The sequence below is a fragment of the Zingiber officinale genome, chromosome 3A, assembly GCF_018446385.1.
Source record: "Zingiber officinale cultivar Zhangliang chromosome 3A, Zo_v1.1, whole genome shotgun sequence".
Lineage (NCBI taxonomy): Eukaryota > Viridiplantae > Streptophyta > Magnoliopsida > Zingiberales > Zingiberaceae > Zingiber > Zingiber officinale.
The window spans coordinates 145585966-145610692 of record NC_055990.1 but is presented as its reverse complement, the minus strand read 5'-3'; the positions used below and the strand labels follow the sequence as shown (position 1 = coordinate 145610692).

The 24727-nt window shown below is 37.8% G+C and overlaps 1 long non-coding RNA gene across 1 annotated transcript; it reads right to left on the bottom strand.

Moving 5' to 3' along the window:
* Window positions 1-6345: 6345 nt before the first annotated feature.
* On the bottom strand, window positions 6346-6975 carry LOC122054105. Its single transcript, XR_006132563.1, has 3 exons — window positions 6835-6975; window positions 6663-6755; window positions 6346-6411 (listed from the first exon to the last, which is right to left on the bottom strand). It is a non-coding gene; the product is annotated as an uncharacterized LOC122054105 (long non-coding RNA).
* Window positions 6976-24727: the final 17752 nt, after the last annotated feature.

Below are 24727 nucleotides of genomic sequence, written 5' to 3'. Positions count from 1 at the left end.
ACAAAGTCTCTAAGGATTTATCTAGTATTAAATTAGATGAATTATTCTGTGAGTTTGAACTTCACGAGCAGACTAATGCACAGTCAACGGAGAAGGGGCTTGCTTTGGTTGCAGGTACCAATCGAACGCGCGAACCGAGATCACGACGAAGAACTAAACCTGAATCGGAAGAAGATCCCGACTCGGAAGATGAAAACGATGAACTGACAACCGAGCTCGTGAACCTCGTAAAGAAGCTCTACAAGAAGAAGAAGGGCTTCAACAAGAAAGATCTAAAGAAGGTGGTACAAACCAAGGAGGTTCAACCAAGTTCGAAAGGTAAATTCGAAGTTATCTGCTACGGGTGCAACCAGAAGGGGCACATCAAGGTCAACTGCCCAAATCAAAAGGAAGCTAAGAAGCAGAGAAGGAAGAAGGCCCTGAAGGCGACGTGGGACGAATCTTCTTCGGAAGACGACGACGACGACGAACTTGATCAGACAAGCCTACTTGCTCTGATGGCCAGGGACCAAATTGACGGATCCGAGAGCGAGAGTGAGTCGGAGGCCGAGTCCGAGCGAAGCCACGGATCCGTATCCGATTCTGAAGGGCCAGATCCTGCTGTAAGTATCCCTCGTCTAAATAATCTAGTCAATTATTTGTTGCGCAAACTAGCTAAGTCGAACCTTAAGGTCAAGTCACTTCAAAAGGAAATAGTAGTCCTTAAAGAAGTGACTAACTCTAAATCATTACTTGACCAAGTTCAGACTAGAAATTCACCTCAAGTTCAAAAACTTGAGGAAGAAAACTCTGGTCTGAAAAATCAGGTCAAAAATTTAAAAAATACTTTAGAACGGTTTTCTTTAGATTCCAAGAATCTTGACTTAATTCTTGGGACACAAAGAGCCGTTTATAATAGAACCGGGCTAGGATACAAAACCAAAAAGAAATATAAATCTTATTTATCCTTAATAAACAAACCAAATAGTAAGGTAATCCAAGCATGGGTCCCCAAGTCCAAATCGGTCAATCAAGTTGGACTTGGTCAATATTGGGTCCCGAAGGATCAAATATACTACCTCGATAGGCCATATCGAGGCTATGCTCCAGGGGGAGTTAACAGAAAAACCATTAAAATTAAAATTTAAAATTCAAAGTCAAATTCAAAATTCAAAATTAAATTAAAAATTCGAAATTAAATTAAACAAAATTAAAAATAAAAAATTCGAAATTAAATTAAAATTCAAAATTCAAAATTAAATTAAAAATTCAAAATTAAATTAAACGAAATTCAAAATTCAAAATTTGAAATTAAATTAAAATTAACTCAAAATTAAATTAAAAATTCAAAATTAAATTAAACGAAATTAAAATTCAAAATTTGAAATTAAATTAAAATTCAAAATTCGAAATTAAATTAAACGAAATTCAAAATTCAAAATTAAATTAAATTAAAATTAAATTAAAATTTTGAAATTAAATTAAACGAAATTCAAAATTCGAAATTAAATTAAAATTAACTCAAAATTAAATTAAAAATTTGAAATTAAATTAAACGAAATTAAAATTCAAAATTCGAACTTAAATCAAAATTTAAAAATTCAATCAAATAAAATTTAGAAGGAGGATCCAGAATAGCTGGCACCCTTAACTAAACTACCCGACTGGGTAACTGAATTTAATCTACCCGAAATGGGTAAACAAGAGTAGACTACCCGACCAGGTAATTAAAGTTAGAAAAAATGGGCTAATTTAACTTGACCCACGGTACTGGTGAAGTTTTTGGATGATAGTACGTTAGGGAAGCTTGGGCATCGCATGTCTAAGAAGATATGGCTTCGACCTGGTGCATTTGGTCAAGTGGAACTGACCGAAACTACCCTTAAATATATCCTAACTAGTTAGACCAAGGTTTAGTATTAAGTTCAATGGTAGGACTATTTGGAAAACCTCGAAGGCATGGTTACTTTAATGAGTTCCTTGTGACTCACCATAGCCCAGAAGTTTATCCAAAGAATGCTTACTTGTTGAACCTAAAGCTAAACCTGAATCTAACATAAAGTTAAACCAAACCCTTAAATTGAACCTCAATTCATCTCACAAAAATTATAGGATTCCCTGATTAAAAATCTAGATCGGGTGAAATGACTAAGTAATTAAAATCAAACTAATAATTAATTCAAATTCAAATTAAGTTCAAAATTATTTTAAAAACTTAATTTCAAAATTATTTCAAAACTTAATCTCAAAATCTTTTAAACTTAATTTTAAAATTATTTCAAAACTTAATCTCAAAATCTTTTAAAAACTTAATTTCAAAATTCTCATAAAAAATCTTTTCAAAATTATTTTAAAAATCTTTAAAACTTAATTTCAAAGTTCTCATAAAAAATCTTTTCAAAATTATTTTAAAAATCTTTAAAACTTAATTTCAAAATTCTTTTAAAAAATCTTTTCAAAAATCTTTTAAAAAATCTTTTAAAAAATCTTTTCAAAATTATTTTAAAAAAACTTTAAAACTTAATTTCAAAATTCTTTTAAAAAATCTTTTCAAAATTATTTTAAAAAAACTTTAAAACTTAATTTCAAAATTCTATTAAAAAATATTTTCAAAATTATTTTAAAAATATTTAAAACTTAATTTCAAAATTCTCTTAAAAAATCTTTTCAAAATTATTTTAAAAATCTTTAAAACTTAATTTCAAAGTTCTCTTAAAAAATCTTTTCAAAATTATTTTAAAAAACTTTAAAACTTAATTTCAATATTATTTTAAAAAATATTTTCAAAATTATTTTAAAAATCTTTAAAACTTAATTTCAAAATGCTCTTAAAAATCTTTTCAAAATTATTTTAAAAATCTTTTAAAAACTTAATTTCAAAATGCTCTTAAAAAATATTTTCAAAATTATTTTAAAAAATCTTTAAAACTTAATATCAAATTTCTCTTAAAAAAATCTTTTCAAAATTATTTTAAATTTTTTTAAAAAACTTTATTTCAAAATTATTTGAAAGATCTTTTAAAAAATCATTTCAAAAATCTTTTAAAGCTTCATTTCAAAATTATTTAAAAAATCCTTTAAAAAATCATTTCAAAAATCTTTTAAAGCTTCATTTCAAAATTATTTGAAAAATACTTTAAAAAATCATTTCAAAAATCTTTTAAAACTTAATCTCAAAATTATTTGAAAAATATTTTAAAAAATTATTTTAAAAATCTTTTTAAACTTAATTCCAAAATCATTTAATTTTTTTTTTCAAAATATTAGTCAATTAATTTCAGAATATTATTCAATTAATTTCAAAATATTAATTAATTTAAAAGGGTTTAAAAATCTTTAATTCTCAAATCATATTATGATTGCAAATGTTAACTTCAATTAATTTTTACTATAGTCTCAAAGTTTAATATTTACTAATTTGAAATTCAAATTTATATTTTCAATAGTTTTTTTGACAAAGTTAACTCTATCTGACACTCACTCATAAGCTAAACATGCCTGAAAACCTAGAATGGGTGAGATGAAAAATTAAACAAAATATAAAAAACCTATTATTTTTTATACATGCTTGGACTCTAGGACCCTAGGGATTCATGTTTGCATTAATTAAGGGAGAGTGAACAGAGTCAAGCTAATTATCAAGTAACTTTTGAAGAGCTTTTCAAATTTAATTAAATATCTTTCAAAAAACATAATGATAATGACAGTCTCCGGACTGTTCGGGTCTGACTTTGGATTTTCAATCGAAAATCCTAGGTTGACCCGACGCCTACTGTTCCCTCTACGGGGAACGCGTCCTCACCTACTCCACTCAGGAGATTTACCTGATGCCAGTGCGATCCTCCAGATCGACTGGACTTTTGCTCAGCACTCGAAGCTTCAGGACTTTCTGCTGGACATCCATCCGCTTCCCGGCTAGTCCAGTCTTTCACCTGGTTCGCGACACTAGGATTTTCCACCTAGGGTTACCACCCCCTAGGACTTTTGCCTGAAGCCTTCGACCTGCCAAGACTTTCCACATTGGGTTACCACCCCCTAGGATTTTTACCTGCTTAACCACAGTTACGACTTTCCTGAAACACTTAGTCAAGCATGTTAGATCACAACACACCTTAACTTTGAAACATTTGCCATTATCAAAACTCAGGTTCGATCGTCGGATGCTTCCCGCACCAACATGTAGTGCCCCTTCTTGTTGCCGAAGCACGTTACGTTCTTTGGTTCGGGGGAGTTGATCTTCTGCAAATCCTTCTTGCTGAAGCTGTTCTTTCTTCTGGTGAACATCTTCCTTACCAGGTTCACCAGGTACTCTTCATCTTCGGTCTCCTGATCCAACTCTTCTTCGGGTTCAGGCTTGTTTTTAGATCTATCCTTGGAAGAACCTATAAATAAAACTACACCTTTCTCGGTCCTAGCTTTAGTTTGCTCATGCAATTCTAATTCACAAAAAAGCTCGTCTAATTTTAGTTTGGATAAATTTTTAGAGATTTTGTAGGCATTCACGATAGATGCCCACAAATTGTTGCGTGGAAAAGCGTTCAAGGCATACCTTATTAAGTCTCTGTTCTCCATTTGATGTCTTATTGCGTGGAGACCGTTGAGGATGTCCTTGATCCTCGTGTGAAACTGACTTGCCGATTCTCCTTCCTGCATTTTAATGTTAAATAACTTATTTAATAACAAGTCGCGTTTCGTTACCTTTGCGTCGCTTGTTCATTCGTGTAGCTCGATCAATTTGTCCCAAAGTTCTTTCACATTCTGGTGCGGTCCTACCCGGTTCAATTCTTCCTTCGTCAGTCCGCACTGGAGCGTGTTGAGTGCTTTGAATTCCGTTGAAGCTTTCTTCTTCATATTCGAAGTCCACTGTTCTGGGTCCAGTGGGATTCTGGAGTTGTCGACCGGCGTGTCACGCCCCAGAGGAGTCTCTGTCCGAAGAAATTTCGGCAGCATCTCCCCTATACGGCGGACAATATGAAACTTTCTACATATCACATATACATCAGCCACAGGCGGCTGGAATGATAACAATAAATAAAAACAAACACCACGCAGTTTATAAAGATATTCAGCCTCTGGCTGTCACAACCACGCAGTTAATAATAGTAATCAATAACAATAGGACTCTGACTCGAAATCCACCCTACTCCACTACACTCGTAAAGCTCAAATCCAACGAACTCACCTCTTCTGCCGTCCAGGCAGGCACGTAGTAGAATGAAATCCAATATCATATCAAAAATCCATCAAAAAGGTATCACTCCATACAATATTCATAGGAAAAATCCAAAGACAATACTAAAACAAAGTCTGATATAGAAAAAGGCCAAATAAAAACAAATAACGAACTAGTAGAGAACTGGCTCTACGTGCAGATGGGGCCCTCCTGACAGCCTCAACCCGAAAATATCAACAATGGAGGCGGGTGAGTCCAACACTCAGGTACAACCGATATGCATAATAAAACAAATAACAGACAACACTAATCATGCGTGCCTGAAATACGAGAAGGAATAAATGCAACTGAACGAAATCGGAGATAAGCGTACTAACCGGATCAAGATACAAAGGTAGCAGTCGTCGGATCAAGAAATCATAATCAGTATGCATGTCAATCAAATGCATCCATACAAATGCAGCAATAAGTGCAGCAATCACAATAATAAAATGCAATAAATGCATATGGTGACCTGCACTCGGACATCACTGCTCCTGATGGGCGACCGAGTGCTATCCTCCTGCCCCAAATCATAAATGGGGAGCTCAATGCTCTCATCTCCGTACACAATGACGGGGAGGATATCTCTGCCGGCTACCAGCTACTCTCGACCAACGGAGTCAAACAGAGTCCACCATCTGCCGGCTACCACGCTACACTAAATGCCAACGGAGCCAAACAGAACGGAACTGTCACACTACCCATGAGTCGCACCAACGGAGCCAAACAGAGCAACAGCCAGATATACAACTAATCCATGGGTGGTGTGTGCAGTGTAATTGGCGATGGGCTCAACCAAAGTGGAGCCGACAATCGCACAAAGATGCAATCATGATGCATGACACTAAAAACATGGCATAGTCCATATAACTAGATACAAGTGTGTACCACTGGAAGAAGTATCAAATAGAAGGTACACCAATCAAATAGGGTATCAAATAAACCCTAGATCCAGAACATATCATAGCATGTGGTTGGTTCACTACCTAAAGCATATGTGATCAGGTAGATATCATGCAGTGCAGCATAAATAAACAAACAAACATGTAACTAATCATGTAGCGACCAACCGAAACAAACAGATAACACAATTATTGTTATATGTTAAACATATTATCATGCATATCAAAAGACATAAGTCAAAGTACCCGTCTCCGATAAAATGGTCCAATCCGGGAATCAAGATACCCGTCGAGATACGGTCTCGAATCAGAGTCCTGCGTTATTAAACAGATAAGGTATTTAGCTATATAGCTAAATAAAAATCTCCAAACCTATTTAATAATCTTATCCATTCCTTAATTCAACACGTATACTTAGGTTAACATTAGTTATTAACCTATCTATCAATCATCAACAAAATGGTTAAAACCCAAATTCACTCAAACCACATATCACGATTATGTAGAATTAGGGCACCCTAACCAGTCCACAACAAAAATGAAATATAGTACATATACAAAATTACCTCTACAACTTGTCCAAATCTGATTGGAAACGTTGCTTCTGTAAATCAACAGTCGGAGCAAGGATAAATTGCCAATCTCCCAAACAGATAAACCTAAATCACAATTAACACGACAAAAATCAATATCAGACCCAATTCCTCAAGGATCACACCCATAATTCAAACAACTTACCCTAATCTGAAATTTCTCCAGAATGAACGAGATCCAAGTACTGTTTTGGTGAACACAAAACTCTTCCTCTTGATACCGAAGAGGAGAGGGTGTCTCAAAGGTTCGTCCCTCGTTGAATCTGGAAGAAGCCCCATAGGAGAAACAGTGGCGTTGGCCGTTGGCACAGAGGTGATGGCAACCGGAGCTAGGGTTCACTGGCCGACACTGTGCAGAGGAGCAGCGACGGCAGTAAAGCACTAGGGCACGACTTGGAGCAAAGAGGAAAGGATCGGGATGGGGGGCTCGGTCGGCCCTGTGCTCGGTATCCCCACGGCTAGGGCAACAGGGGGTCGGCGGTGGCTCTCGTCGCCGGCGGCAGAGACCAAGGCAGAGAGGAGGGTCGCCGGCGTCGGCAGAGGAGAGAACCGCCGGGGCCGGCGGTTAGGGCAAGGAGGAGAAGGCGTCGGCGGCGTCGGGTGCGCGGAGAGGATGCGAGGCGCGCTCGGGTTCGGCAAGGGGAAGGAAACGGCGACACTAATAAAGAAAAAAGAAATAAAAATAAATAAATAAATAAAAAGAAAAGGAAATATATATACATTTCCTCTCTTAAATAGGGTAGCCTAAACAGGCCTTTCCCGGACCCTGTTTTTGTGTCCCCATTAACTTGTCCATACGAGTTCCGAAAATTTTCCAAAAAATTTCTAAAAATTCCGAAAAATTCCCTTATCATTTTCGGTATTTTACACGGCGTCTTGTAGCCTCTTGTGGCACTGAACCATTGATCGAAGTCCGTCTTCAGGTAGACTTCCATCCGCTTCTTCCAGTACGAAAAGCCATCCCCGTTGAACAGGGGAGGACGTACTGTGCTGAAGCCTTCAAGTTGAGACATCCTGCACACAAATAAAGAAAAAGACAAATAGAGTCCCAAGACTAGGTCTTGGATTAGTAGTGCGGGATTAAAATAGAAATAAACTGAAAAACTGATTTGGTGTTGCACCAAATCAGATTAATAGCAACAAAAAGAATTCCCAAAAAGGTAATAATTCCAGTTTGGGATAAAGACGAAAAACTAAAAATCGAAAAAGAAGAAAGAAAATTACACCCCCTGTCTGATTGGTGGTTGCACCAAATCAGAGCGGTACTTGCTCTGATACCACTTGTTGGATCATAAGCGTTTGATAGAGCGGGGGGGGGGGGGATATCGATTAAAAAATTATCGAGAATACGCAGCGGAAAGAGTAAAGCAAAGAGAAGTGACACAAGTAGTTTTTTACTTGGTTCGGAGCCTGTGTCAACTCCTACTCCAAGGCCCACACACAAGGGTGCTTTCGATGGGCAATCACTAATAATTCGAAATGAGAATTACAAAGAAAGTACAGGAATTATTAGAAAATGAAAAGACCGACAATAAAAAGAATACAAAGCAAACTAGAAATTTGTCGGAGAGCTTTTCGCAGCGTTGCAGGAGCACAGAAGATCAAATCGTGAGTTGTTCTTCTGGCTCCAGCCTTGACCTATATAGGAGGTTCGGGGCTCCTGGAACCTTCAGGGTGCCCTGGATGTGACGTAGTCGAGCCAATCAATGAGCTCCACTTGGCGAGGCGACGTTGGGGATAAGTTTTTGCCTCCGAGCGCCCTGATCCATCCTGGGCGCCCGGACCCCAGTTTTCCAACAGCTTCCTTCCTGCAAGAAAACGTTAGTCCGAAGGCAAATATATAATACATATACAAAATAAAGTGTTAGCACAGTTCAAGTAGAGTATTAATTAGATTCCATCTCTCCGAGACCGGAATTTAGTTAAGATCTCGACTTAGAGTTCCGAAATGGTTCTAAGTCGGATCGGCGCCTAAGTTCCCTTCCCGGGAATGAGTCCTCACTGTCACTCCCCTCCAGTGACTTACCTTTACTTACGTACCAGATGTCCGGTCAGCCCTTCGACCCATCTGGGCTTCGTGCCAGCTATCCGATCAGCCCGTCGACCCATTTGTGTTAGGACCAAAAGTAGCTAGAGGGGGGGGGGGGGGGGAATAGCTCGTCGCGTTCGCTCGGTGCTCGGCGTTGCTTGTTCCTTCAAAGATGTGCAGCGGAAAATACAGAAACAAACACACAACGCTAACACGGTTGGTTTTACTTGGTATCCACCTCACAAGAGGTGACTAATCCAAGGATCCACACCAACACACACACCCTCCACTAAATAAAACTCTCCTTTATGGTAACTACCAAGGGCGGAGAAGCCCTACAAGACTCAATACAAGAAGAGAGGGAAAGGATACAAGAAATACAAGCTTACAAGCTTACAATGAGTACAAAACCCTAACCCTAGCTTCTCTTCTTGGCTTTGATCCGCCTCTTGACTTGGAGAGCTTCCAAGATCCTTCAAGAACTGGCGATCTGAGCTTTGTGAGCGTTGTGGAGGAGTTGGCGAGAGCTCTGGAGTGAATCGGAGAAGAATTACCGCAGCCATCGAACGCCTGCAGCTATAAACGACGCCAACGGTCGGATCCCGATCGATTCGAATGTTCCCAATCGATCGGGGAGGCTTTGGATCGATCCACGGATCGATCCAGAGCGCCTCTGTGCTCTGGAAACACGCCTGGATCGATCCACGGATTGATCCAGCGCTTATCGCGCGAAGCAGTCGCATCCCAATCGATCCACTGATCGATTGGGACCTCTGGATCGATCCACGGATCGATCCAGAAGCTCTCTGTTCGCTGGGACAGGTCTGGATCGATCCACTGATCGATCCATTGATCGATCCAGCACTTGGTTTTTGTCCAAAACCAAGTCCTAAACCTCCCAAACCAACATCCGGTCAACCTTGACCTGTTGGTATGTCATGCCTAGCATCTAGTCACTCCCTTGACCTGCTAGGACTCCCTTACCAAGTGTCCGGTCAATCCCTTTGACCCACTTGGACTTTTCTCTGTGCCAAGTATCCGGTCAATCCCTTTGACCTACTTGGACTTTTCTTTCATGCCAAGTATCCAGTCAATCCTTTGACCTACTTGGACTTCTCAGCACCAGATGTCCGATCATCCTTGATCCATCTGGATTTTCCCTTGCCTTCACTCACGGGACTTTCACCTAGCTTCACTCACTAGGGTTTTCCATCCGCCTAGCTTCACTCACTAGGACTTTCACCGGCTTCACTCACCAGGATTTCCATCCGCCTAGCTTCACCACTAGGACTTTCATCCGCCTAGCTTCACCACTAGGACTTCCTTACTACCTCACTTCACTCTCTTGGCTTCACTCACGGGACTTTCACACGCCTAGCTTCACTCACTAGGTCTTTCATTTGCCTAACATCCCAGTTAGGACTTCAGATCAAGTTCCAACAACCTTGACCTACTTGACTCTTCTTCAATCAATATCTTATTGTCAAACATCTAAACCCAAACCAAGACTCAGCTTGGTCAAACAGGTCAACCTTGACCTGAGGGATGTTGCACCAACAATCTCCCCCTTTTTGATGTTTGACAATACCAACACTATCACTTACAATACCACATGTAAGTTAGGCTAATCCCATAGCCTCCTTCTTCATGCCACTAGGTAATGAAAGCATAAATTAAGCTCTTCATTCTCCCCTTAAGAGGGCAAACTCCCTCTAGGTAATGAAAGCCTAACTTACTCCCTTTCATGAGTCCTTTCATTCTCCCCCTATGACCTTTCCATAGGTAATGAAGGACTAAGCTTAACCATACATTCTCCCCCTATTGGCACACATCAACCCATCGTTGGACACACATCAACCTATGCTCCAATTCTGGGCACACTTCCAACAAATCCATTTGTTGAAGACTCTCCCCCTGAAGAGTTGCTCATCGTGATCACAACTTCACTCGTTGTGATCAACACGATAATGAAGGTCCCATACCCTTCATTTATCCTTAACTTCTCCCTCAATGTAGACAAATACCCAACCTTGAGCATTTTCAACCACTTGAGTTTCCACTTGAAATAATGAGGATATCCACTCCCCATTTCTCCCTATTTCAAGTTTAAATGCTCAACCTTGAGCAAGTTCACAACAGAAGGTTAACCACCTTCCAAGGTTCATGAAAAATAATTTTCATGTCTTTAAAGAGTCCCTCCCCCTAAAGATATGGTGGTAACTTCTGTCATTGCACCAACAATGACTTGGAATCTCTAAAACATTAGGAAACCCAAATTTAGAAGTTTTGAGGTTCAAATATTCAAAATTTGAAACAACCTCAACCTAAACTTCTACTTAGTCTTCGTTAACCAATCCATCCTTGTTTTCAACATGAAAACACCCTTTTTATGTATACAAATGTATTTAAGGGGTTTGGAATGGTTACCTAGACTCAAAGAGGTTCAAAGATGCTGAGATCAGGCCTTCCCAGCCAATCAAGAATTGGATCGATTGAGTTGGGTTCCAATCGATTGAACCTTTCCGAATCGATCCATCGATCGATTCAGACTCCCTGATCGATCGGCTGATCGATCCAGCGAGCTTCGGCTCGGGAATTGCCGTTGAATCGATCCATGGATCGATTCAGAACTCCAATCGATCCATGGATCGATCGGAGATCTGATAGTTACTGAAATTCCATTTCAGTCAACTTCAGAAACCCCTAGAAAATTCTACAAAAATCCAAAAATTATGAAATTTCGTGTAGACATTATTTAGGGCATACTTAATCATGGAAAAATAGCTTTCTATGAAAATACATCATATTTTCAAAGATTGACACAAACTTGAAAACTTGCAAAAACTTTAGTGTTTTTCTTCAAGTTTGTGTCTAACTATTCAATGGTGATTACTATCAAAAGATAGCCTTCACCAAGGTTTTCCAAAAACATTTTAAAAACATTTTCAAAACCAATATCCCATCATGTTCCTTGGGCATAATGCACATGACTTGTACATTAGCTTTCCCAATGATGGGAAAACACATAACTATGTGTTTTGATGAACCTAAAACTCAAAAGAATGCACTAAATCAACATCTTGAGTTTTGTTCATCATCCTAACATCTCACTTGTATATAATATGCACTAAAACATATACAAGTCACCTTATAGTCTTTGTGAGATGTAGATTTTGGTTTTGCCCTAATCTAGGGATCATGCATATTTATCTAGGCATTTTAGAAATGTTAGACATCCACCTAGGATGTCACTTGTCAATAAGTGTCGTTAAATGCCATTCGTCCTTAATTACAAGGAATAAAACTTAATGCATGATTATGTTATGACATACATCAAAAGAAAATAATTTTGAAAAGAAAATATCCTATTACTACATGATGTATGAATGTCATGACATGGTATTTTTGGATTTTTCATAATAAAACATGAATGCAAAACTAGACATGATGTCATGGCATATGATGGGCAAACAATCATGGCAAGATTTAGCATAAATAAAATATACCTAGATTAACTATCTAAGTATCCTTAAAGTCTTAGCTAAACTTACACCTTAAACCTAGATTGCCCTAAAGTGCTACAAGAGAATGCCAAAACCTAAATTGGCATTTCTAATTTCCTTGATTTAATGTATGCCAATTGAAATTAAGCATATTCCTCAAATGTTGGCATATTCCATTTTTCCACAAGAGTAGCACTTTTAAATTAAGGCTCGGATTGCCTTAAATTGCCTAAGAACATACCAAAATCCCAACTTGATAGCTCTTATGAATTTCCCAATATGTGCCATTTAAGATTAAAATCAAATTTCACCATTTGGCACATTTTACTCTTTCAAGGAGTAATCAATAATTCCATTTCATTTTCAAAGGTTAACAAAAACCCTGAAAATGCTCCTTGAGTGTCAATTTCCTCAAAGTTGGGTTAACTACCCTTCTAATCGGAGTTGACACTCTCTAACCCATCTATGGGGTAGAGAAGATGCTCCTAGGAACCCAACACCTATTGGTGCTCCTTGGATGCTCTAGGTACTCACTAGGGATAACTTCCCTAGATACCTTCCTAGTGACCTTGTTGGGCTTCTTAGAAGCCTTGGTCACATTTTCTAGGTCAACTCTAGGGATAACCTCCCTTGTGACCTTCTTTGTGACTTTCTTAGACTTCTTAGAAGTCTTAGTCACATTTATTGCAAAAATACTCTTAGGGATGACTTCCCTAGTATTTTTGGCTTGACCACTAGACCGAGGGTTTGTTCCATAACTATATGGAACTCTATGGTAAGAGGGCACATCCTTCTTAGCCTTTGGTTTGTATCCCAAACCTCTATGGCCATTGGATGGCTTTTGTACCCCTAAACCTAGGTTATGCTCATTTTGCCCTAATAGGATATTTTCCATCCTTTTTAGGGTCTTTTCCATTTTATCAAGCCTTGATCTCAAGACTTGATTTTCTATCACTAAGTCCTTAGTTTTTGGTTTTTCATTTGATCCATGAGCATTTTTGTTTCTAGGCTTGTATCTTACATCCTTAGAGCTATCGCGTAGGTTTTTACCTACATTCCTAACCTTAGGTGTAGTAGTTTTAGCATGAAAAGCTATATGTTTTTCTTTAACACTATCATGCTTTCTATTTTCATGGTAAATAGCATTAAAATGATATAAATTTGAATTATCATGCTTTTTACCATAATGTAGAGGAGTAGGCTCAATAAATGTTACCTTCTTCTTTACCTTAGAGGCTCCCCCTTGACTAGAGCTTCCTCCATGAGCCTTGACCATCTTCTTCCCCTTGGGGCATTGACTTCGGTAATGCCCTTTTTGTTGACACAAGAAGCACACAATGTGCTCCTTGCTCTTCTTTGTCCCGGGGGTGGTCTCCTTGGGCTTCTCCTTGCCCTTTTGTGCCACTTGGCCCTTCTTCTTGGCAAATTTAGGGCATTTGCTCTTGTAGTGCCCACTTTCCCTACACTCAAAACATATTATATGATTTTTATTTTTAATTGAACCATTTATACATTCTTGTATAGGGATGACACTTGCTCCTCCATTTGATATTTCTTGAATTTCGGAGGTGGCACCATCTTCTTCTTCTTCACTTGACCCGGATGTAGAAGCTTCTCCTTCTTCTTGATCCGGCGTCACCAAGGATTGCTCCCCCTCAATCCTAGAGGTGGAGGCTTCATCATCTTGAATATGAAACAAGGAGTATGCTCCCTCCTTGTTCCCTTCGTTGCATTCCCTTGAGGATGAAGCTTCTTGGATCTCCTCTTCTTCGGAGGTTGAGCATCTCTCAACCTCGGAGTCCTCCTCTTGGTCTTGATCCAATGAGTCGCCCTCTTTGGATTCTCCTTGATTTGATACAGTGGAGGGGATCTCATGAATTCTTGCCAATTTGCTCCAAAGCTCCTTGGCATCTTTAAACTCTCCAATTTGTTCCAAGATGTTGCTTGGCAATAAATTGACCAAAAGCTTGGTCACTTTGTCATTGGCCTCACATCTTTGAATTTGGTCTTTGCTCCACTTGCTCCTTTTGAGTACTTTGCCCTTGGAATTTGTGGGAGCTTCAAAACCTTCCATGAGAGCAAACCATTGCTCTATCTCCATCATAAGAAAATTTTCGATTCTTGATTTCCAAGAATCGAAACTCGTAGAAGTGTATGGTGGAGCCACCCTTGTGTCAAATCCAAGTCCATCTTGGAATTGCATCTTGAAGTTGAGCTTGATAAAGTCTTGAACTTGAAGAATTTGCTCCAACTTCTTCACCCTCTAGCTTTTCTTGATATGTTTGACCCTTCCGGCGATGATTCCGGTGAAGAGCAGCCTTGCTCTGATACCACTTGTTAGGACCAAAAGTAGCTAGGGGGGGTGAATAGCTCGTCGCGTTCGCTCGGTGCTCGGCGTTGCTTGTTCCTTCAAAGATGTGCAGCGGAAAATACAGAAACAAACACACAACGCTAACACGGTTGGTTTTACTTGGTATCCACCTCACAAGAGGTGACTAATCCAAGGATCCACACCAACACACACACCCTCCACTAAATAAAACTCTCCTTTATGGTAACTACCAAGGGCGGAGAAGCCCTACAAGACTCAATACAAGAAGAGAGGGAAAGGATACAAGAAATATAAGCTTACAAGCTTACAATGAGTACAAAACCCTAACCCTAGCTTCTCTTCTTGGCTTTGATCTGCCTCTTGACTTGGAGAGCTTCCAAGATCCTTCAAGAACTGGCGATCTGAGCTTTGTGAGCGCTGTGGAGGAGTTGGCGAGAGCTCTGGAGTGAATCGGAGAAGAATTGCCGCAGCCATCGAACGCCTGCAGCTATAAACGACGCCAACGGTCGGATCCCGATCGATTCGAATGTTCCCAATCGATCGGGGAGGCTTTGGATCGATCCACGGATCGATCCGAGCGTCTGAATGATACGGATCGATCCACGGATCGATCCAGGCGCTTATCGCGAAGCAGCAGCGTCCCAATCGATCCATCGATCGATTGGGACCTCTGAATCGATCCACGGATCGATCCGGTGCTCAGAAGACATCCGGATCGATCCAGCGATCGATCCGGATCTGGATCGATCCATCGATCGATCCACACTGGTTTTTGTCCAAACCAAGTCCTAAACCTCCCAAACCAACATCCGGTCAACCTTGACTGTTGGTATGTCATGCCTAGCATCTAGTCACTCCTTGACTGCTAGGACTCCCTTACCAAGTGTCCGGTCAATCCCTTTGACCAACTTGGACTTTTCTCTGTGCCAAGTATCCGGTCAATCCCTTTGACCTACTTGGACTTTTCTTTCATGCCAAGTATCCAGTCAATCCTTTGACCTACTTGGACTTCCCAGCACCAGATGTCCGATCATCCTTGATCCATCTGGATTTTCCCTTGCCTGGCTTCACTCACCAGGACTTTCACCTAGCTTCACTCACTAGGGTTTTCCATCTGCCTAGCTTCACTCACCAGGACTTTCACCTAGCTTCACTCACTAGGGTTTTCCATCTGCCTAGCTTCACTCACTAGGACTTTCACCTGGCTTCACTCACCAGGATTTCCATCTGCCTAGCTTCACTCACTAGGACTTTCATCTGCCTAGCTTCACTCACTAGGACTTCCTTTTGCCTGGCTTCACTCACCAGGACTTTTCTTCTGCCTGGCTTCACTCACCAGGACTTTCATACTGCCTAGCTTCACTCACTAGGTCTTTCATTTTGCCTAACATCCCAGTTAGGACTTCCCAGTCAAGTATCCAGTCAACCTTGACCTACTTGACTCTTCTTCAATCAATATCTTATTGTCAAACATCTAAACCCAAACCAAGACTCAGCTTGGTCAAACAGGTCAACCTTGACCTGAGGGATGTTGCACTAACAATTTGGACTTCGTGTCAGCCATCCGGTCGACCCATCGACCTAGCTGGGCTTCGTGCCAAACATCAGGTCAGCCCGTCGACCTGTCTGAACTTCTCCTGCACACTCGATCAGAGTGTTAGATAACAACGAAACTAACTAACTTATTTTGTCATTCATCAAAACTTGAGTTAGACCATTAGTGCTAACCGCACTAACAACTTCCGTTGTAATGTCAGAGATATGCTCAGGTCATTGAGATATGGTGTTAGAGACACTTTCCTGACATGTCTTTTCAGGGAAAGCTTTGAGAAGCGTGCACACCTCGAGGAGCATGTACACGCTTCCCCGAAGCCCTATATAAAGGGCTCCAAGCTTCGACGGAGGTAGGCATAACTTTTACTGTAGCTACTGTTACTCTGCTACTTTGTTTCCTCTCTTCTGCCGGTAACTGACTTGAGCGTCAGAGGGCTATCGTCAGAGAATCCCTCCCTGACTCGGCACTAACACCACTTTGGTTGTAGGTCTCTCTGACTCGGAGTCCAACATCAATCAATAGGAGCGCCACCTCCCCAGCATCCATCGCCTCGACTCTCGGACAGGATCATTAATCCATTCTCATACACAACTCCAGTCCTTCTACAAAGGAGGCCCGGGGCGGAAAAAAAAGGTCCAAAATAAATTTGGACCCCAACTACTCAAGACCCTAATTACATGCCTAAAAAGATAAAAGTAAAAGATTCTGAAATATGAATTTGGGTCCAACTATTCAAGGCCCCAATTACATGCCTATAATACATAATATTAAAAAAGAAAAATTGGCCCCTCTCAAATCATGGGCTCAAGGCCATCGCCCAGTGCTGCCCTCCTCCAAGGCTGACCCTGCTCATACATTATGTAATACTATTTAATCGCATTGCTTGAAAAGTACTGTTTAATGTAATTAAACTATTATTAAATATAATTCTCAATTGTTTCATATAATTAGAATAGTTTTAATCGATTGGAATCATTCTTAATCGTTGAAACATTTTAATCAATTGATAATTGACGTTGTCGTGAGTTTAAGCTAATCGATTGAGCATCAATCCTAATCAATTAAATGCATCAATCGATTAGTTGATCTATTCCAATCGAGTCTATCACGATTTCAGTATGTTAATCGATTAAAAAAATCGATTGTTAGTAAGATTTTATTACAACTCAAGACTTTTAATCGATTAGCAAAAATTGTCAATTGATTGGTAGCCTGAATCGATTAATTTGATCGATAAGAAATTAATCCTTTATTCAATCCCGTCATCTTAATTGATTGGTTATTTTCATCAATCAATTGATGTCAAATGAATTGATTAGATCAATCAATTTCCATCAATTCTATTTGTTGCTAGGTAATCGATTGGTCGACCAAGTTAATCGATTGAACTATCACGATTTGACCTAAAAATTAGGTTAAAAGAGACGATTCTGTCGTCATTCTTCACGTTCTTCACAGAAATATGAAAAACTTAGAAAACAAGTATATTCTAGGTTTTTTCTTATATGATTTTCGACGATAAAAAACTGTGTTATACTAGGAAAACTTGATCTAGCATTTAAATAATAAATCGACGAAAAACTTAACCTAATAGCCATGAAAACGATAAAACACAAAGCTTTGATACCACATGTTACTTCTTATAAAAACCTAAGCCACATGAATTTTAAACATCAGACAAGAACTCGTACATAGGAAAATAATAACAAGAAAGATCTAGTTTCATCATGAACATGACATAAGAAAGTAAATATATAAACATGATAAGAGAACCTAATTGAAAAACCATTATCCTTGTCCTTTAATGTCGTCTAGATGATCTTGAGGAGGAATAAGAAGCAGTGGAAGTAAATGGGGAAGATCGTTCTTGGGTGTTAAGGTTGACGACACCGAAAAACTCTAAGTCAATGGGGGACCAAAAACTCTATCAAGATTATCCTGAACTCTTGGGGACCTCCCCTTTATATAAGAATTCAATCCGTTATCAGCCCATAAATGATTGATTGGGCTAAAGGGTTCTACACATTGAATCCATATACAATAACCCGAAACCCAATAAATATAAGTTATATCATTTAAAGGGTTTGAATTATATTCACATATTCAACTTATAGATAAACTCATCTAATAAGGATAATAAAATTCAACATGAAAATTTAAGAGTTGCAAATCCCTAACTTGCTCGTCCACTTTAGCTAAGTATATATTGGATTTTAGTCGATTTTCATATAAACCTATCATATCGACAAACTACTTCTAATTGTTCACTATGATTCGGATTGTATTCACATGTTTAACTTATAAATAAATTCACCTAATAAGGATAATAAAATTTAACATAAAAATTTAAGAGTTGCACATCCCTAACTTGCTCATCCACTTTAGGTAAGTATATCTTGGATTTTAGTCGATTTCCATATAGACTTATCATATCACCAAACTATTTCTAATTGTTCACCATGATGCTCACAAATGACATATCCCCTCTAACAAATAAATGTAATATCCCGGTTCTGAGATTTTGATTAAGTGTGACTTAAAAGATTAGATGGTACTATCTATATCACCAAGGTGTACCTTCTTTTTCGGAAGCCTAAACTTAAGAACTCCAAAGTTAAGCGTGCTTGACTTGGAGAAATCTGAAGATAGGTGACCTCCTGGGAAGTTTTCCAGGGTGCGTGCGAGTGAGGACAAAGCGCGCTGAAAGGATCTCTGGTAATCTGTGGAGCTAGTCGTCAACCCGATGGGAAATTCTGGTGGCGTTCCTGGTTTGGTCCGGGTGGGGTTCGCCCCGGGCCGGGGCATTACAAATGGTATCAGAGCGATCTTGCGACCGTGAGTGCGCCTGTCGCAGGAGCACCCAGGGCACCACCTAGCGCGAGGGAGATTCTGAGATTCGTGGTTACACAACGAGGACGTTGTGTCTTTAAGTGGGGGTGATTGTAATGCCCCGGTTCTGAGATTCTGGTTAAGTATGTCTTAAAAAGTTAGATGATACTATCCATATCACCAAGGTGCACCTTCTTTTTCGGAGTCCAAACTTAAGAACTCCAAAATTAAGTATGCTTGACTTGGAAAAATCTGAGGATGAGTGACCTCCTGGGAAGTTTTCCAGGGCCGATGAACAATTCTGGTGGTGTTTCTGATTTGGTCCGGGTGGGGTCCGCCCGAACCGGGGCGTTACAATAAAAGTATGCCATCAACGCTCCCACAAGTTAGTATAATTAATATCTGCATGAGTAATATTTGATCTAATAAATTCTAGTGTCAATTTTCATCGGGTATAAAATATATTGTTAAATGTCTGACATCCCATACAAAGGATTATATTAGAGTAAAATGTCCTATGTAATTTACTTATCTATATTTTATCCTAGGATCAATGATATTAAATAGTTTGAGATGAACGGTATTAGCGTTTAGCCGTTTACTTTAAGGGTGCGTTTGGTTCGGGGTTATTCTTGATAATCTTGGTTATCCATCCAAGGTTATCAACAAAAACCTTGTTTGGTTTAGGTATTCGATGATTCCCAAGTAATGTTCTATGCCCGACACGTCAGCAAAAGGGTCATGCAGCCTGGAATCGGAAAACCTCAGAAAACTAAGGTTTTTGTTGATTCCGGGGTTAACGAATTTTTTTTACCAAAAATACCCTCCGATAAGAAAAAACATGAAAACAAGAGAAAAAATGTAAAAAAATAAAAAAATATTTTAAAAAATTTTTAATTTTTTTTTTAAATAAATAATTTAAAAAAATTAAAAATAAAAATTTTAAAAATAAAAAATAAAAAAATTTAAAATAAAAAATAAAAAATTTAAAAATAAAAAATAAAAATTTTAAAAATGTTAAAAAATTTTAAAAAATTTAAAAATTAAAAAAATTTTAAAAAAGATTAAAAAAAATTTAAAATTTTTTAAAAATTTTAAAAAATTTTAAAAAAATTATAAAAATAAAATAAATAAATAAAAATTAAAAATTTAAAAATATAAAAATATAAATATAAATAATATAAAAATATAAAAACATTAAAAAATAAAAAAAACACATAAAAAATTAAAAAAATATACAGGAAAAAGAAAATAAAAGTAAAAAAACATTAAAAAATAAATAATAATAATAATAATATTATTATTATTATGTATAGTTGGTTTTGTAACTGAGGGTAATACGGTAAAATATTAAACTAGGGTATTCATTAAAACCTTCAAACAAACAAGTTTTTGTTGCATTACCTAAATTGAACCAAACAACATTTGGTTATGTTTTATTCCCTATAATCTTGGTTATGTGATTACCAGGTAATCACATAACCAAGGTTATACATGATGACTTGAACCAAACGTACCCTAATAGTAGTTCATCAACTAATATTGTTATAGTAATTATAACCTTAGCTGCTACGTATATAATATAACACTATTAGTAAGCCGATTGCACCAGGATATTTTTCAAAATAAAATATAATAAGATATTAGTTTGATATTTTAAAAAATAACAAAAATTATAATAAAGGATGTTTTTTTCTTTATTTTTACTCTGCAATATTTTACTATCAAAATAATTTAAATGAAACATCTTGATATAAACCACTCAAATATATATAATCAATCGCTTATTATTAACAAGCAAGTGTTTAATTTTGGAGGCCATTTTGTGCAACCAAAATTACTACTTGAAATTTTTTAATCATAATTCACATAAAAGAAAATGAAACACTAATCACTCTATTTTTTAATCATAATTCACATCATCAAATCATTCAAAATTTTGAATTAAATAAATAAATGCACATATTTAATTTTTAATTTGCTATTTTGATATTCTGAATTCATTTAAATAAATTTTCAAGGATATTATATATATATATATATAATATTCTGATTTCATTTAAATAAATTTTCAAGGATATACATCTATATAATATATATATATATATAAAAGACTACTTGCCAAATATTATTTCTAAATTTAATGTTTAAAAAATTAAAAATCTTCCTTTTGTTAATTTGGAAAGTATGGAAATTCCTCAAAATGAAAACATAGCAAGAATTAAATTAATTTTATATATAATTCAAATGCATGCAACAAAATCCATTTGCATGGCTGCTACCAGCCGTTGGTGCCCCTCCTCGGACCTCTGTGTTACTTCTGGAACACCGAACACGAATTCCTCCTCAAAGACTCAAGCAGGGACCACCGGACCGTGGTTAGCCGCTTCGAGTGAGAGAGATATTGACGTTTCGTGTTTGTGCCTGGACAAGGAAGGCCTAGGGGGTCAATAGCACCTGCGAAACGGCGTACTTTGAAATTACCAAAAGACCCATAACGTAAGGGCGTTGTTGGCAAAACTGAGGGGCAAATATGTCATTTAGCGATGGCTACCCCCGCTCTGGCCGCTTCGCCCCATAAAACGAGTGAGAATGAAATGGTGGAAGCGCCTCTCTCTCTCTCTCTCTCTCTCGCGACCGTCGTCCGATGAATCGCTCTCCGCCCGGTACAGATCGGGCTCAGGAATCGTCAGCGGGGCTCCCTCCCGCCGTCACAGAAGAGTAAAGCCCGATTTCTTGCTCTAACTAATTTTATCTGTCTCGCTTTTCCTTTTCATCGGCAATCGTCGTCTCGAAGTCGTCGAGACGGTGAGAAAAATCACGTTTTGGTCGTTATTTTTGCCTTTTTACTCGGTTTGGAAAGCAATCGGAAACGGGATGCAAGTAGTTTGGGTGTTTTAGCGCATCAGTGAAGTCAGTGTTTGAGTTGGAGTACGTGGGTTTTGTCAGAAGTTCTGTTTACATGGTTTTTGTTCTTGTGAATTACCTAAAAAGTTTAAATCTTTATGTCATTGACGTTTATATATATAACTCAGGATGTATGATTGTGGCTAGTGGCGTGAGAAAGTATGTTGCTAATTTGCTTTTGAGTTTGCCTTTTTCTTTTAATTTTTGCGTCTTTTTTTGGTTGTTTGATCAGAAAGATGAGCCAGGTGTTGATAACGTACAAGAGAAGGCGTGTTCTGAAGAAAACAAATCCTTGTGCAGACACTAATGATGATTCATCGTGCAAGACTGAGGGAGAAGCCTCAGCTTCTAGGCACCTAGCCACAACAGCCGAAGAAACGGCCGAGAAGGATAACCTAAACGAAGAAAAAGTGGTGAGGACACGCAAAACTACAATCTGCTTGTGGTGTAGCACTAGCCTATTTTCCAACTAGGATGCGCCTTAGAATTTGATATCTGCTGTCTTGAATTCAATACCAGTACTTCTTTTAGCGAAACAATCCTACCTTTTTAGTAATTCTTACAGTTTAAGTTTTGTCTTTCTTTGCTTATTACCATTTCTTTGTTTCCTTGCATTTTGATCTTTGATCTGGCAGTAGAACTTTGACTGTTTCTATATTTGAAGTTATAGAGCAAAATCTTGATATGAATGCAAATAAGTAAGCTGAAAAAACATGCATGCCCATTGGTTAACATGCTTCTTTATTTATTTATTTTTTTCAGTTCAGTCATTATCCTATCAACCTATAATAACATGAAATAAAATCTTCCTCTAGAAACCAGTAATTTTAAAGCTTTTGGATACTGTATCCTAAGAACTAGATTCTTTCAAATGTTGTCATTTCTCAGACTCCCTGAATTTATGATAGCACATTTACCATTTAACCAAGTATCAGGTTGCCTTAGGTGCTCTAAAGCCCTGTCCTTTACTCATATTATTAACTTTAAATAGTAGTTAGGATATAATGGATAGGCGCAACTATGGTTGGACTAAACCTCCCAATAACTATTCATGTATTTTTGTTTTCTGAAGCTAGAAGATGTAAAAGATTCTCCTTGCTTTTAAGATGATTTGCGCTCCTAGATGTGAAGTTACATGACTCATTTTACTGGATGATGAATTGGATAGATGCCACTTATCCCTAACACTTTGACTTGGAAGTTGTTTACTATGTGAGAGAATGGCTGCAATGAAATTGAAAAGACTTTCTCATTTTTCCATGTGCACAAGGTTGTCTTAAAATGTGTAAGATCATCAACTTTCCATGGGAATCCTAATTGTATAGCTATGGTGTATTCTTTTTCCTGGTCCATGGGAATAATATGTATATTCTTTTTTTCATAGTGTTATGAATATCATAGTGCCTTAGACAACATCAGAGGATTTCTTCTCTCACCCATAGGCACAAGGAGTGTAGCCCAAGATTCTTTTGAGATGAAGTGCTGAAGAAAGGAAGTTCTTGAGAGTTTACTCCACTGTTCTTTCAGAATATGGTCTTTAGTGTAGGGGTAAATGAATGCCTTAAGGTAGTCTTTGTAGTAGGAGCATAGGAAAAACTAAATGCCAATTTGATATTCTATCTCTACAAACACATTAAACCTTTCCATCTATATGACTTTTCATCCCCACCATGTCTTCCATTCTTGCTCTTTTCCATCTTCTCGCGTAAACATAAATCAACTAGACAATTATAGTAATGCTACTTAGTGATTATATAAGCATTAAGAAGATGCTCTGTATGTTATCGAAATGTATGTTGTAGCTATGTTTGTCCCAACATTGGGGTTGGCTACATGGATTTTGTTTCTCCTTTAAGCTCATTGGAAGAACATACTGTTTAAAGTAAATGAAATAAATGGAAAAAATATAAGTATTATAGAAAAGAATAACAGCTATAAAGGAGCAGAAATCAAAAGAAGAAGAAGAAGAAGAAGAAGAAGTATTCCTCAAAGAATAGGAGGATTCCACAAAGATTGCTGAATTCCTGCAAAGACAACACAAAACATATCACTTTGGAGTATGACTAATGAAGCATTTGGAGCTGCTTGAATCGAACATCACACCAGAAACAACAACCCAGAGAAACATGATCACATCTTAAGTTAGATATCTATAAAGATAGAGAGACGGCCACTACATTCTAATAAAGTTTGTGGAAAAAGTTCCTAGAGGCATAACAACCAAAAGAAAATGCCCAACTTAGGGGTATCTTGCATTTCTTAATTATGAAAGGATTTGTGAGAGAAAATCACAAAAGAGATTGATAGAAATCTTGAATCGTGCTGGGAGAAATGATCAAAATGTGTCATTTCGATAAATCACAAAAAACTCTATGCTATTTGGCACCGAGGCAATATTGCTTGTGTCGTTGTGTCAATCGTGTTGACAAATATCATTTTATGATAAACACTCGACACACTTTAGCATGCCAAAATTGAGATAATGTTGCATCTTTTTCTTTTTCTTCTCCACGTCTTTTCTTCTTCCTCCAATTTATTACCGACATAGAAATATCGGCACGACGGAAACATCGGTACTGTTGGCTTAAGATTTTGAACCCAAGTCCATAACATGACACATTGGTGTGAAGTGTTGCAGCATAACAAACAACAATAAAGAGTAAAATATCCATACAAAAAGTGGAAATCAAGAAAGAAAGACCTTTCTTTGACAAGCCTAGTCACAATTGTGGGTGACAAAACCATAGTTATTTAAGGCGTGAGGTGCCTAAAAGCCCATAAGTGCTGTGGGGCTTGAGGTGCAATGCATAAGGTGAGGCTCATGCCTTACTAAAGTAAGACTCTCCGGATATAAATTTTTACAATTCAAACACATATAGGAAA